Source organism: Gossypium hirsutum, chromosome D07 (genome assembly GCF_007990345.1).
Source record: "Gossypium hirsutum isolate 1008001.06 chromosome D07, Gossypium_hirsutum_v2.1, whole genome shotgun sequence".
Taxonomy (NCBI): domain Eukaryota; kingdom Viridiplantae; phylum Streptophyta; class Magnoliopsida; order Malvales; family Malvaceae; genus Gossypium; species Gossypium hirsutum.
The window spans coordinates 25,622,653-25,635,565 of NC_053443.1; the positions used below are offsets into that span (position 1 = coordinate 25,622,653).

Here is a 12,913-nt window from a genome sequence, read left to right on the forward strand (position 1 = left end):
TTAATTTTCCCCAATCGAAAGCCTTAAATCGGAATCCCAAAATCCCATTGATTTTTGTCTACCATCTGCTGCATCACCGTCGACCCTTTCCTCTGTTGCATCGCCGTGTAAGTTTTTTCCGTTTGTTTGTATCCTCTTTAAAATCAAACCCACTCCCCCCTAAATTTTTTTTCTTTAACCCTAAACATAAAGAAAGGGCAGATTCTGATTATTTTTGCTACTCTTATTATGTTCTGTCAAAAAATCTACGATAGTTTTTCTTTGATTTTTAAATTTATTGTTTTGATGATATTTTTTTAATTTTTGGTTTGGCTGTCTAAACTTGATAATTTATGTATTTATAACACTGACTCTCTAATTTTTCAGCTTACAAAACAACCAAATGTTCTCATTTTCCTGACCAACTTCTTGTCTGTGCTTGATAAGAATCTTCTAAATCAGCAACCACTATTTAGTATTTTTTTCTTCTTTAATCAAATATGAAATGGGTGTTATTTCACCTCATTAAACATATGTTAATACATGCACTTCGTTTATAATGTTGCAGAAAAGGGCTTCAACTTCTGAGAAACAGCTTGATGCCAAGGTTAAAATTTTAATACTAAAAAAACCCAACTTTTTGTTGCTAGATTCTTTCTAAATCAAAAAAGAAACTTTTTTTAGTTGAATCTGTTTTAAATTGTTGCTTTTTCTCTTCTTTTTTTTCTCTCCAGACATTGAGGCGTTTAGCTCAAAACAGAGAAGCTGCAAAGAAAAGCCGTCTTAGAAAGAAGGTAACATAAAAAAGACATATATACACTGAAAAAACACATACATTTGCATGTAGTTTCTTACTTACGTGTCCATAACATATAAACTTATGCATATATATATATATATGTCTAAATAGGCATATGTTCAACAACTAGAGTCGAGTAGAATAAAGCTAACTTAACTTGAATAAGAACTTCAGAGAGCACCATCTTAGGTTTTTCTTTTTCCTATATTATATTGATTTTGATTTATATATATTTATTGTAAGTGTCAAATTTAGCTCCAGTAATTTTCAAAATTTGAAACTTTAGTCTCGACCAAATTATAGTAGTTAAATTTGTTTGGAGTTTTATTTTGCTATTAGTCTTGTATTATGCTTAAAGTTATAGATTTAATTGCTGACTTTTCTTTCAAATATTGGATCATTTTACTTACTTTAGATTTGCTGCCTTCAATTTTTGTGGAAACGTTGGACAAATGCTTCCAGAATGTTTGCGAGCTTGACATTGTGTTCAATTACAGCAAGGTTGTCATTTAAAATATTGGTCATTGAATTGTTTACCGTCATTGTTAATGCTTGAGTGAAGAGTTTCATTTACACTGTTATCTATTATCTGCCATCCAGATTTCTTGTTTATTGCATTTAGAAGTCCTTTATTTTCTGATTTTGTCTCTATTGGTTCAATTTATATTATTTCATTTACCAATTATTTTTATTATTCCATTTAACAAAATCCTGTCCCTTTTCTTTCTCAATTTTTTCGCAGACCAATACTATTATTGTTGTAATTAGTTACTAATATTTCAACTATTTTATGTGTATCGCAGATAAAATGCCTAGAAAAAGATTGCGAGATCTAAGTGTTGTTCAAAATCCTCCAAATTCGGAACAAACAAATAGTGAACAACAGACTGCTATTGGATCTTCGAATGTTCCGAATATAGCTGACGAACCTGCAAAAATTGAAAGTAATGTTAACTTTAATTTACATGCGTGTTGACTTTTATTATTGATTTTTGTTTCAAATCTGTATATTATAATATACCATTTTTTAGCTGAAAGTGGAGGGACGCGCAAAACTTAAGGACGTGCGCTATTAAAAGATTTATACGAGTTAAATTTTGTCGAGCGTGTCAAAGTAGCTAGAAACAATTGGATCAGAAGCTTGACTTTTAGCAGGATACTTGGGCATTATAGGACGAAATGCCAATCTGTTGCCTATCAACTACGAGTCATGGCATCATATGCCTGATAGTAACAAAAATCAAGCTCTCGATAATATTAAGGTAATAACGTGAATCTAATTTATAATACTTTGGTTTAAGTTTCATTTATATTAACTTTCTAAACTTGTGTTATTTGCAGGAAAGATTTGCTTTAGAGATCTCGGATATTTATGTGAAGAAAGCATTAGGAAAAAAATGGAGAGATCATAAAAGTGCTTTAAAAAAAAGAATATTTTAAGAAAAATATAAGCCTCAAAGAGAAATTCCGAAATGTCCTGCCAGGAATGCTGAGGTACCAATGAGAAGATGCAATTAGATTTTTGAATTCAAGGAAAGGAGAAGTATTACGTACTTCCAAACTCTTATAATTATTTCAGTTTATAGTATTTACTATATACGTAATAATAATTTCATAATGCAGGATCGTGAGCGAGTTGGAATTACAAGTAGGCAAAAACAAAAATTCACGCACACAACTGGGTCGAAAAGTTTTGCTCATGTAGCTGATGACGAGGTATTTTTGAATTTATTAATTGTGTCAAATATTAATTACTTTCTACTAAATAATATTTTTCCTACTATATTGTAGGAACTGTCGTCTTGTCAAAAAGTTGGACGCCTTCAACTTTTTGACATTACACATAGAAAGAAAGATGGATCTCCTATGACTATTGAAGCTGCAAAAATTATGGTATATTTACTTATTAAATTTTGAATTATTTTAAATATTTAGCATGTTTAATTATAATGGATTAATTCGTCGTTTCTAATGCAAATAATGTTAAGTTATGTTGCATTTGTTTTGATTATATATTTCGATTCTAACTCTTTGATTGATTTATTAGGAGAAACTAAATGATAAAAGGGCGGAGTATGAAGCGATTGCTTCAAGTGATAGTTTTGTTAATCTTGACGACATTGATAACTAAATTATTACTGAAGTTTTGGGTCCTAAAAGGTATGGTCGGGTTCGATTTCAAAGATTTTTTTTAACCCTACCTAATATTTTAGATCCAGCTTGCAACAATACATGCCTTCGGGGAATCAAGCGAATCCGCCATCTTAGACGTTTATTTTCTTAATGTAAGAATATTTTAACATTATAACTTTTGAATATAATAAATTTTGTTATTTCATTTATTAATTTAGATCATATACATATTTCTTTCATTGGATTTGAAATATTATTTAGATTTGCAGTTTTTGGTTAAATTTGATGTTACAGGAAATTATGTTGACAATTTGAGTTCTATATGAATGAAAATGGGTTGTTAAAAATCTGCTAAAGTTAGTTGCATTTTTTCGACAAACGCCGCTATAGAACATGACATTTAGTGATGCTTTTCCCTCAAACGCCGCTAAAGAACATGACCTTTAGCGGCGTTTTTGGGAAAAGCACCGCTAAGGTCTTATTCTATAGCTGTGTTTAGGGAAAAGCGCCGCTAACGGTTATGTTCTATAGCGGCGTTTGTGAGAATAGTGCTGCTATAGCGGCGTTTTTGTGAGAAATGTCACTAAAGGTCACATTCTATAGCAGCATTTTTCCACATAAACGCTGCAAAATTTTGCCGAATTATCTATAGTGGCGTTTTTTGCAACGCTTATCAAAATGCCGCAAATAGTTTTAGTGGCGCTTATAAGCGCCGCTATAGGCCCAAAAAAACGCTGCTAAAAACTTGTTTTGCTGTAGTGCCTACATTAGTAAACTAAACCACAGATTAACTAGTTATGACTTAAATACTCTAATAAGTTATCTGATTGAAATGAAATTTATGAAAAATATGATTATATGATTAAATTTACTAATCAAATTATTAAAAATAAAATGAAGTAATTTAAAACTAGTATAAATTGATGTCTTATATATAATATATATAATATGAGATATTACAATCTAGATAGTCACAACACTATTAAGGGCCAAAAATGTTAGGTATGATATGATCATAATAATTTGAATTAAACATGTAAAAGGACATCAGAGTGTTTTGTTTCATTCGATGGATGCATATAAAACATCAAATATAGTGAATCTAAGGGTTTTAAAAAATAAAATACTTGCACCAAAATTTAACTTTTTCGCAGATATGGGTGATCAAAAGACAGGTAATGATCATATTGAGCTACTTGTAGCATGAGTTTGCTATCTAAATTATCAGTATGATTAATGTTGTGTCGATTTTACTAGCTAGGTCATATCAATAGATTTATTAACAAATATTTTTATATTATATGTAGAATACAATCAAATTTATACTATTTTGTTACTATATACACGTGAGATAATTCAAAAAATATATTTGAACAATCTTCACCCTGATCCCACTTTTGATTTGATAAGATCCTCATTAAAGATTTTTAGTAACTTCAAATCATTTGCATATATGCTTTCCAACATGAGACATGTACTTCAACATGGTAACAAGAATAATGATAACTACAATACTAGTAATATTATTATAACTACACATATATTTACCACTAAGCTTGACATCTTTATCGCATTTTTATTATTTTTATTTTATAATGGCTTTTAAAATGTAATTAACTTATGCTCTCAATCTCTATACTTATTAGATTTTTAAAATTTAGCCTCCATTTGGTTTAAGAAAAAAAAAATTAGTTTTCGTTTAGTTTCTTAGAAATGAATAGGAAAAACTAAAGAAAATGTTTTTGTCCAAAATCTTAAAATAATTTTTGAAATATATAAGTATGCGAAAATTAGAAAAAAAAAGTTGTTTTCGCTTCTTCTTTTTTTTTTTTTATTTTGCAAAATTGAAATCAACCATATTTAACTTCGATGAATTAACACTTATTCAAATTCATTTAAGGAGAAAATATTTTCTTTCAACTATTTTTAAATATCAAATCTCTAATTTTGGTTCAAATCCGTATAAATGTAGGAATTATTTATTTTAATTATCATATCTCTATTATGAGAAAAAATTACTAACGCATTTTTATATTTTTATTATTGAAAATAAACTTTTATTTCAAATAATCAAACTTATTTTTAATTCCAGAAATTTAGTCTATACTCTTTTGACTTGATTACAAAGGCAGATGCAGAATCGAAAATCTTACCACCACATTTATTTATTTGAGCTTCCACATGTATAATATTCCACTTCAAATATTTTTTATTTTACAAATGCCATAAAATCCAATTTATTAAAATTTTTTGCAATCTTATCAATTGGTTAATTATTAAATAAAGAAATAGATGAAGTAAAATATTTGAATTAAAAATGGAGTGATTAAATTTTGAAGTATAATTGAAAATTTATACATATTTTGACATGTTAATGGATTATTTTAATTATTTTCTTATGGTTGCATATGGTCGTGTTGTTTCTAAAACTAAGATTTGATATATGCATGGCACCAAAAAATATAAATAAATAGCATCACGTCAATCTTGTTGATTAGTGAGATGGAAATTGTGGTGCTGATGATTGATATAGATTGTATGGAAAGGACCTCATACCATAAAGTTGGTGGAATGTAATCCAATCTCGATCTTTTTTGGGCAAATGTCAACAAAATATAACCCCTATTAATATTTATATATTTCAGCCTCCATCGAGCTAGCCCCTTGCCCAGTTGCCCTCCCTTGATTTGATATCAATTTTCCCAAATTAGCTCACTATCCAAACCCATCCCCATTCACGTGCAGCGATCGAAGCTTTTTGGCTCTTATGCTTCATTCTCGGTTGAACGAATTCAACTTGTAGAAGCCAATAAAATCCTATACTTTTAACCTTTAATTTGCCTACAATAATTAATCATGGTCTAGTGATGCCTACATGCAAAGTAGAAAGTGCATCTGCCTATGCAATTATTTCTTTTGTCCGTACAATGTTATCACTACGCAATCGAAGTTCTATGTAATTGTTATATGTGATCTGCCCTTGCAACTAATCCCACACACAGAAGAATTCCATGTGGTTGGATTTAGTGAGGCGAAATATAATCAAGTATAGCAATTTTTGGATTATGTTTTATCTTTTTACTAAGAATATTATTATCCCTTATACAACATTAAATGATGGAGTAAAATAGTTTCCTCTTCAGGTTTTGCTGTTAATTGTTTATTTTTGTTTTTTTATATATAAATTTAATTTTCAATTTGATCCTTACTTTTTTTATTTAAAGTAAATTAATAATTAATTTTTCATCGCTAACATGATAATATTTGTCTTATACACCATTTAGAAAATAATTTAAATTTTATAAAATGAATAAAAAACATAAATAAGAGTATAATTCCAAAAATTATGAAATCTCTTCAAACTTTTAAACTGTATAGATTAAAAAAATGGAAAAGTATTTCAAAAATGTTAATAAAAATTCTTTTTTGTAAAAAAAAATAGAAATGCAAAAGAATTATAGTTTTTAAAAAGGGCAAAATACCAATAAAAGCCCTATTTTTTTTTAAATTACTAAAATGGGCCCATTAAAAAATTAATTACCGAAATGACCCTATTACCCCGAAAACGCGTCCACGTCAGCGCGTTGTCAGGTGACGAGGCAGGAAAACGCTTCCTCAAGGAAGCGCTTTGTCCATGTGGACATAAAGCGCGCCCTCAAGGACGCGTTTTCTGTCCATGTGGACAAAGCGCTTCCTTGAGGAAGCGTTTTGCCCGCGCGTGAACAATACCAACGGCTAATTTTTTGACCGTTGGTGACCCCCCAACGGTCAACCGAAAAAAAATTATAAACTCCCCTTTCATTTTTTTCACACCTAAATCCTTTCTCTCAATTTCTCTCCAATATTCTCTCAAATTCCTCTCAAATTCCTCTCAATTTCCTATCAAATTCCTCTTAAAAAAGCTTTAATTTTTTTTAATTATTTTAAAAAAAGCTTTAATTTTATTTTTTTGAATTTTTTTAAATCATAAAAATTTGATCGTGTTTGCAATGGCCAGAGAATTAATTCATCTCGATAACAAGGACATATCTGTCAAACAAATGAAAATGGTAAGTGTTAAATTTAATTTTTAAATATTATTTAAGATTTTTTTGATTTATGTAATTTTAAATAATTTTTATTTTATTAGAAATTTCTTATAATTTTTAAATAATTTTTATTTTATTATTTCTTATAAAAGTCTGTAGATCGAATATTGCAAAGTTATAATATGCATGGTCCTCCATCACCGTTGGTAGAGAATTACCTGCGGGAAGCGGGTTTTTGGCACGTGGCGACGGTAGGCCGATGATGCAAGTTGGACCCGAAACTCATCAGTGCGTTGATTGAGAGGTGGAGACCTGAGACGCACACATTCCATCTTCCATGTGGAGAATGCACTATCACTTTGGAAGTAGTAAATTTGCAATTGGGATTGCCGGTGGACGGGTACGTGGTCACCGGGTCTGTTCAACCAGGTGATTGGGGAGCGATATGCTACGAGCTTTTGGGTGCTATTTCAGAGAATATTAACGATGGTCAGATAGAGATGGGCTGGTCACGAGACACATTCCCGGAGTCGGATGATGATTCTACCGAATTGGAAAAAATTTGATATGCTTGGGCATACATTCTTCAAATAATTGGAGGTTATCTGATGCCGGACTTGTCACGGAACCTTGTACATCTAAGATGGCTGCTGAAACTCGTTGATTTTAGAGCAGCTGGTGAATTTAGTTAGGGGTCTGCTGTGTTGGCAACATTGTACCGAGAGATGTGCGGGGCGACGCGACCGGATAAAGTGAAAATCAGAGGTTTCCTATCACCACTGCAGTCATGGGCACGGTTTCGCTTTCCATTTATACGTCCTCGAGTGGACCACCTGTATACATTCCCACTCATAACGAGGTAAATTTTATATTAGATTTTACAATTATTACGTAAATTTAAAATATAATCGAATGCTAAAAATTTATTTAATTAGGTGGAACCATTCGGCAAGTTATGCTCGATGACCTACCTCTCTTGAAGATATACGGCTTCTATTAGACCAATGGTCAGAAGCACAAGTAAGTATTAAATAAAATAGATATTTCCATCATGAGATTGTCGATTGTCGATTGATATCTAGTATTTAGTATTTAGTATTTAGTATTATGTATTATGTATATAACTAATATTTCCATCATGTTCATATAGTTTCAATGGACACCATACGAGGATCCGACAATTCGGGCAGTAATTCCAGATGAGTACTTCCAAGATCCAAAATGCTTGACATGTGAAAGTCCCATTGGTCAACTTTGCGACCGTGGAGATGCACCAGTCGGATAGAGTGTTACGGCAATTTGGATTTCGACAACCGATTCTCGTGGCACCTAAGGTGTTGGATGATCATTACAAAATCGACCTATGGTAATTACATACGGATTGGCCGAGATTCTGGTCACACTACATCTAAATGTGGGAAGATTGGTATGATTATATACCTACTCGAGAACCGATCATCGTTCCAGAGTTAGCGTGCATGCTAGAATACATACCATGGTTTAGGATCCATGGCAAGCCGTATTTACTGTCGGTAGAGGAGAGGCAGCGGTAATTGCGTGTCCAAAGGAAACGACGTGGCCTTTTAAATCCAAGAAGAAGGGATGATGACGCAGGCCCATCACAATCAGCCGGCCCATCACCAGGCCCAGCAACAGCACCCACACAGTTTCCGGGCCCAACACTTCAACCGACGACACCCACAGCACAGCCTTTTCAGATGATGCCAGGTGCATATCTTAGCCCTTTTATGTATCCTAACCCTTATATGTTTCCTTTTTCTAGTCCTATGGTAGGTTGGAGTTAATGGTCGGTTCATCTCTATTTTCAATTACGCCGAGTGGACCGCCGATGTATAGGCCATCGTCGTCCGAGGGATCGCATAAGGGGCCGTCGGAAAGCTCTTCTTTTTACCAATCCCCATCATCGTATGGGTTTCAAACAGCTTTGCCATTGGTGATTCAAACACCTCCACTGTCACTATTCTATCAAGGTGTCTCATCGTCCCAACACTGACAACCAGATCCCCTACCGGATGAACCAGAATCCCCGCTGGAGTAACCACAACCCCGGCCGAAAGCTGGACAAAGGAGGAATCAAGCGCATAATCGTTGACGGCCGCCATGTGGCACTGAATCCGGCGGGCACGGAGACTGATTTTTACTTTAATATATTTGTACAAATATTTTGAATATTTTTATATTATTTGATGTAATAAAATAGAAATTATTCTATATTATTTCACGTAATAAAATAGAAATTTACTTTTACATTTTTAATATAATAGAAATTCTTTTAAATAATACAATATTTTGAATATTTCTATATTATTTCATTTAATAAAATAAAACGTTGTTTTGAATAAAATAATTGTAATTTACTTTAATATTTTTAATAAAATAGATTTTTTTAAATAAGTCAATATTCTGAATATTTCCATATTATTTGGTTTAAAAAATATAAATAATACAAAGTTTTTTACAACAACGTTCAACTATTGCGATTTGGACATGATCGGCTTGTATGGCCTAGGTTCCTACATCATCCGCACAACTTCTGTTGACTGGCTGTTTCTCGGATATCCATATTGTTACGTATTCTAGTCGAGCAAGGTCGACCCTTTGGTTTGCGACGCAATTCTCTATCCAGTAACAACTTAAAGGGAGCAAGCGATACAGACGACCACTTACGTTCATCTAGGACCGGTGGGAGTACGTATCTCCAGACTTTGTACATGTTTTCTAATTTGTACACTTCGTCGACATAGCTCATCGGATCCAGACGAAGATTCTGACAAGCTGCAATTACATTAGCGCATGGATAACGAAGTGCATCAAACATCCCACAGTTGCAAGTCCTATTTCGCAAGTGTACACGATATTGCCCGCCAATAACACCTTGGTACGGTCTGTCAAACTCTATCACGTGAAACCATAAGTTGCCTCGATCGTGACACATTGTGTGCATGGTGTTCGCCTGAGCCTTGGCCTTGTTAATTTATTGCACTACCTTACTGCACCATACATGGCCTCCCTGCATCTGGCCTGCATAACTCGTTGCTCGCTTTGGAAATAGCACCGCCAAACGAAAATATATCTCTCGCACAACCGATGTTATCGGTAGATGGAACGTTCCTTTTAGAATAGAATTTATGCATTCAGCCAGGTTTGAGGTCATATGACCATATCGTAGGCCACCGTCGTATGCTTGTGCCCACTATTTGAAAGGTATGTTACAAAGGTAATCTGCGCCTTCGCCGTTAATTGAACGCAAAACTGCCAACATCTCGTGAAAACGGTCTTTTTTTATTTCATACCCTGGAAATATAAGTTCATAGCAATATTACATACCACTATTTCATTTAGAATAAATTCAAAATGACAAACGAAATTATATTAATAGAGACTAAATACCCATGTTGGTCACTTATCGTCATTCACTATTAGATGGATATTACCTGTAGCCGTTGGAAGCAACGTGCCTTAGGCAATACCGATGGTGGATCCACATCGGAGTCATCTTCTAACCCACCATCATCTGCAGCGTACGAGGTCCCCTCACCGGTGGACGTCGTAGGGAGTACATCATCCCTTCTTCTAGGCGTTTCATAACATCCCCAAATGGATGTGGATTGCCAACCACTAGAAGTTGATGTCGTTCCCCAGTACATATTTCCAGCACCAAACATCGACCCACTGAGGTGCATGTCCCATCCACTGACAGAGTGTTGTGCAGGGGATGTGTATTCCATACCGCTACCAAACATGGGTTGTTCCGTATTTTGTAACCCACTAACCGAGTGTCGGTCAGGGGTCGTGTATACCTCTCGAACAGCAGTCGCAAGTGCATCACTTGGAGATGTAAATTGTACATATAACTCCATATAGGGTGCTTCACTAGCGAGATGAGTCTATGCCATTGCCTCCAAACTACGAGCACCTTTACGTCAAACGAGTCATATGTCACTGGATCAATAGAAGAACAAAACCGATACATAATAGACAAAACTTTCATTGGCATCGTTTCGAATATTTTACGCCTAATTCTTTTACGAAGTTCTGTCAAATCTATGTTCTGGTTAAAAATTAGTCGCACTGTATTCTCCGATAAAAAAACAACACCGTTCTCGGTGTGATGAACCTCACCATCATAGTAAATAATAGCACTAATACATTCACTCATCTTCAATTTCTATCCTTCTTAGACTCTCTAAATTTTTTTTGTTGTAACTTATGCAATCTGAGAAAAAATTTTGCCTCATTTATAGCCTCAGGCCAAACAGGAGCTACTGTAGCAAAAGAGCGTCCACGTGGGAGCTTCTTTCAGTACTTTTGCTGACAAAGCATCCTGCTTAAAGCATTTTTGACACTATTTGCTCAGAAACGCCTACTCGAAATTATTTTTTCAGGAGCTACTGTAGCAGAAGTGCGTCCACGTGGGATCTTCTTTCAGTACTTTTGCTGACAAAGCATCCTACTTAAAGCGTTTTTGACACTATTGGCTCAGAAACGTCTTCTCAAAATTATTTTTCAGGAGCTATTGTAGCAAAAGAGCGTCCACGTGGGAGCTTTTTTAAATTAACACTAAACCCTAATTTGATTTTTAAAAAATTTTTAATTAATTTACTCAAGTAACCCTAAACCCTAATTTAATTGATTTTTTTTCTTTAAAAACGATAAACACGAAACCTAATCCAATTTTGAAAATTTTATAATTAATTTAATTAATAAACCCTAAACCCTAACCCCTTATTTATTTAATTTTTTCTTTAAAACCCTAAACCTAAAAACAACAAAACCCTAACCCTAACCCTAAAACAAAAACCCAAAACCCTAACCAGCAGGAGACACGGGCAAAACGTGTCCTTGAGGGCGCACTTTATGTCCACATAGGCAAAGCGCTCCCTTGAGGAAGCGTTTTCCTGCCTCGTCACCTAACAACACGCTGACGTGGATGTGTTTTCGAGGAATTGGACTATTCCTGTAATTAATTTTTAATGGACCCATTTCAGTAATTTTTTTTTTAAAAAGGACTTTTATTGGTATTTTGCCCTTTTAAAAATTTTAAATTTTTTAAATTCCAAGAACTATTAAAAATTAAAAAAACTTCAAAAAGAAAGACTTTTTTCCGTTACTATTAATACTTTATAGAGTTAATTTGACATTAAAATAGAGATCAATAATTTTTTATTAAAGAACTAACTTCATTTAATATAATAATATAGTAAAAATCAAAATATTTAATTGATATAGTATAGGATAAACACTAGGTCTGTGGCAAGAAGACATGATATTTTCTTTTCATAAAAACTCTTCTTTTTATGCAGACCCAGAATTGCAATTTAAAGAGTGCTACCTACAACTATCAAAATAGATATTAGGAATCCTAAATACATTAGGGAAATTAGATTTGAATTATTAATTTATAACTTAATCTATTAAATAATTTTTTTATTTTTTAGGTTAAAATTTATTTTTATAGTATATTAATTTATAAATTCATATTTTATGATAGAATTAAATTAAATTTCCATATTAAAAAGAGTTGAAGTTCTTTGCCTGCCCTCTTTAGTTCTAAAAATAGTCAAACTTCCAAAGTACTTCCCTTAAATAACAGTTAAAAACACAATATTTGGGTGATATGATAATCAAATTAGATCTTATAATTTTAGGTGTAATCTCTCCAACTCGGTCTAGACGGTAGACTCGAATTTGAGAGATTATATCGATCACCGAGATGACTTAGTATGATCAGAGTTTATAAAATAGTTATTTTAAAATATTTATTTATTTTAAAAGAAAACTTAACCTATTTTTAGAAAAACACCCGAGCTAAAAAAAACCAATTAATTTTAACAATTTTCTTGTAGCAGTGATTATTTTTAAAAATATAGTTAATTTATTTATTCCTTCAAAATTTATTTATAAACTTAGCAATGGAAAAGTGATTTTTAACTTAGTTTTGATGAAAACTATA

General features: G+C 32.8%; 1 long non-coding RNA gene across 1 annotated transcript; it reads left to right on the plus strand.

The window, feature by feature from the left end:
- Window positions 1–474: 474 nt before the first annotated feature.
- On the plus strand, window positions 475–930 carry LOC107956726 (uncharacterized). The gene is made up of 3 exons (XR_001700221.2): window positions 475–586; window positions 714–773; window positions 890–930. It is a non-coding gene; the product is annotated as an uncharacterized lncRNA (long non-coding RNA).
- Window positions 931–12,913: the final 11,983 nt, after the last annotated feature.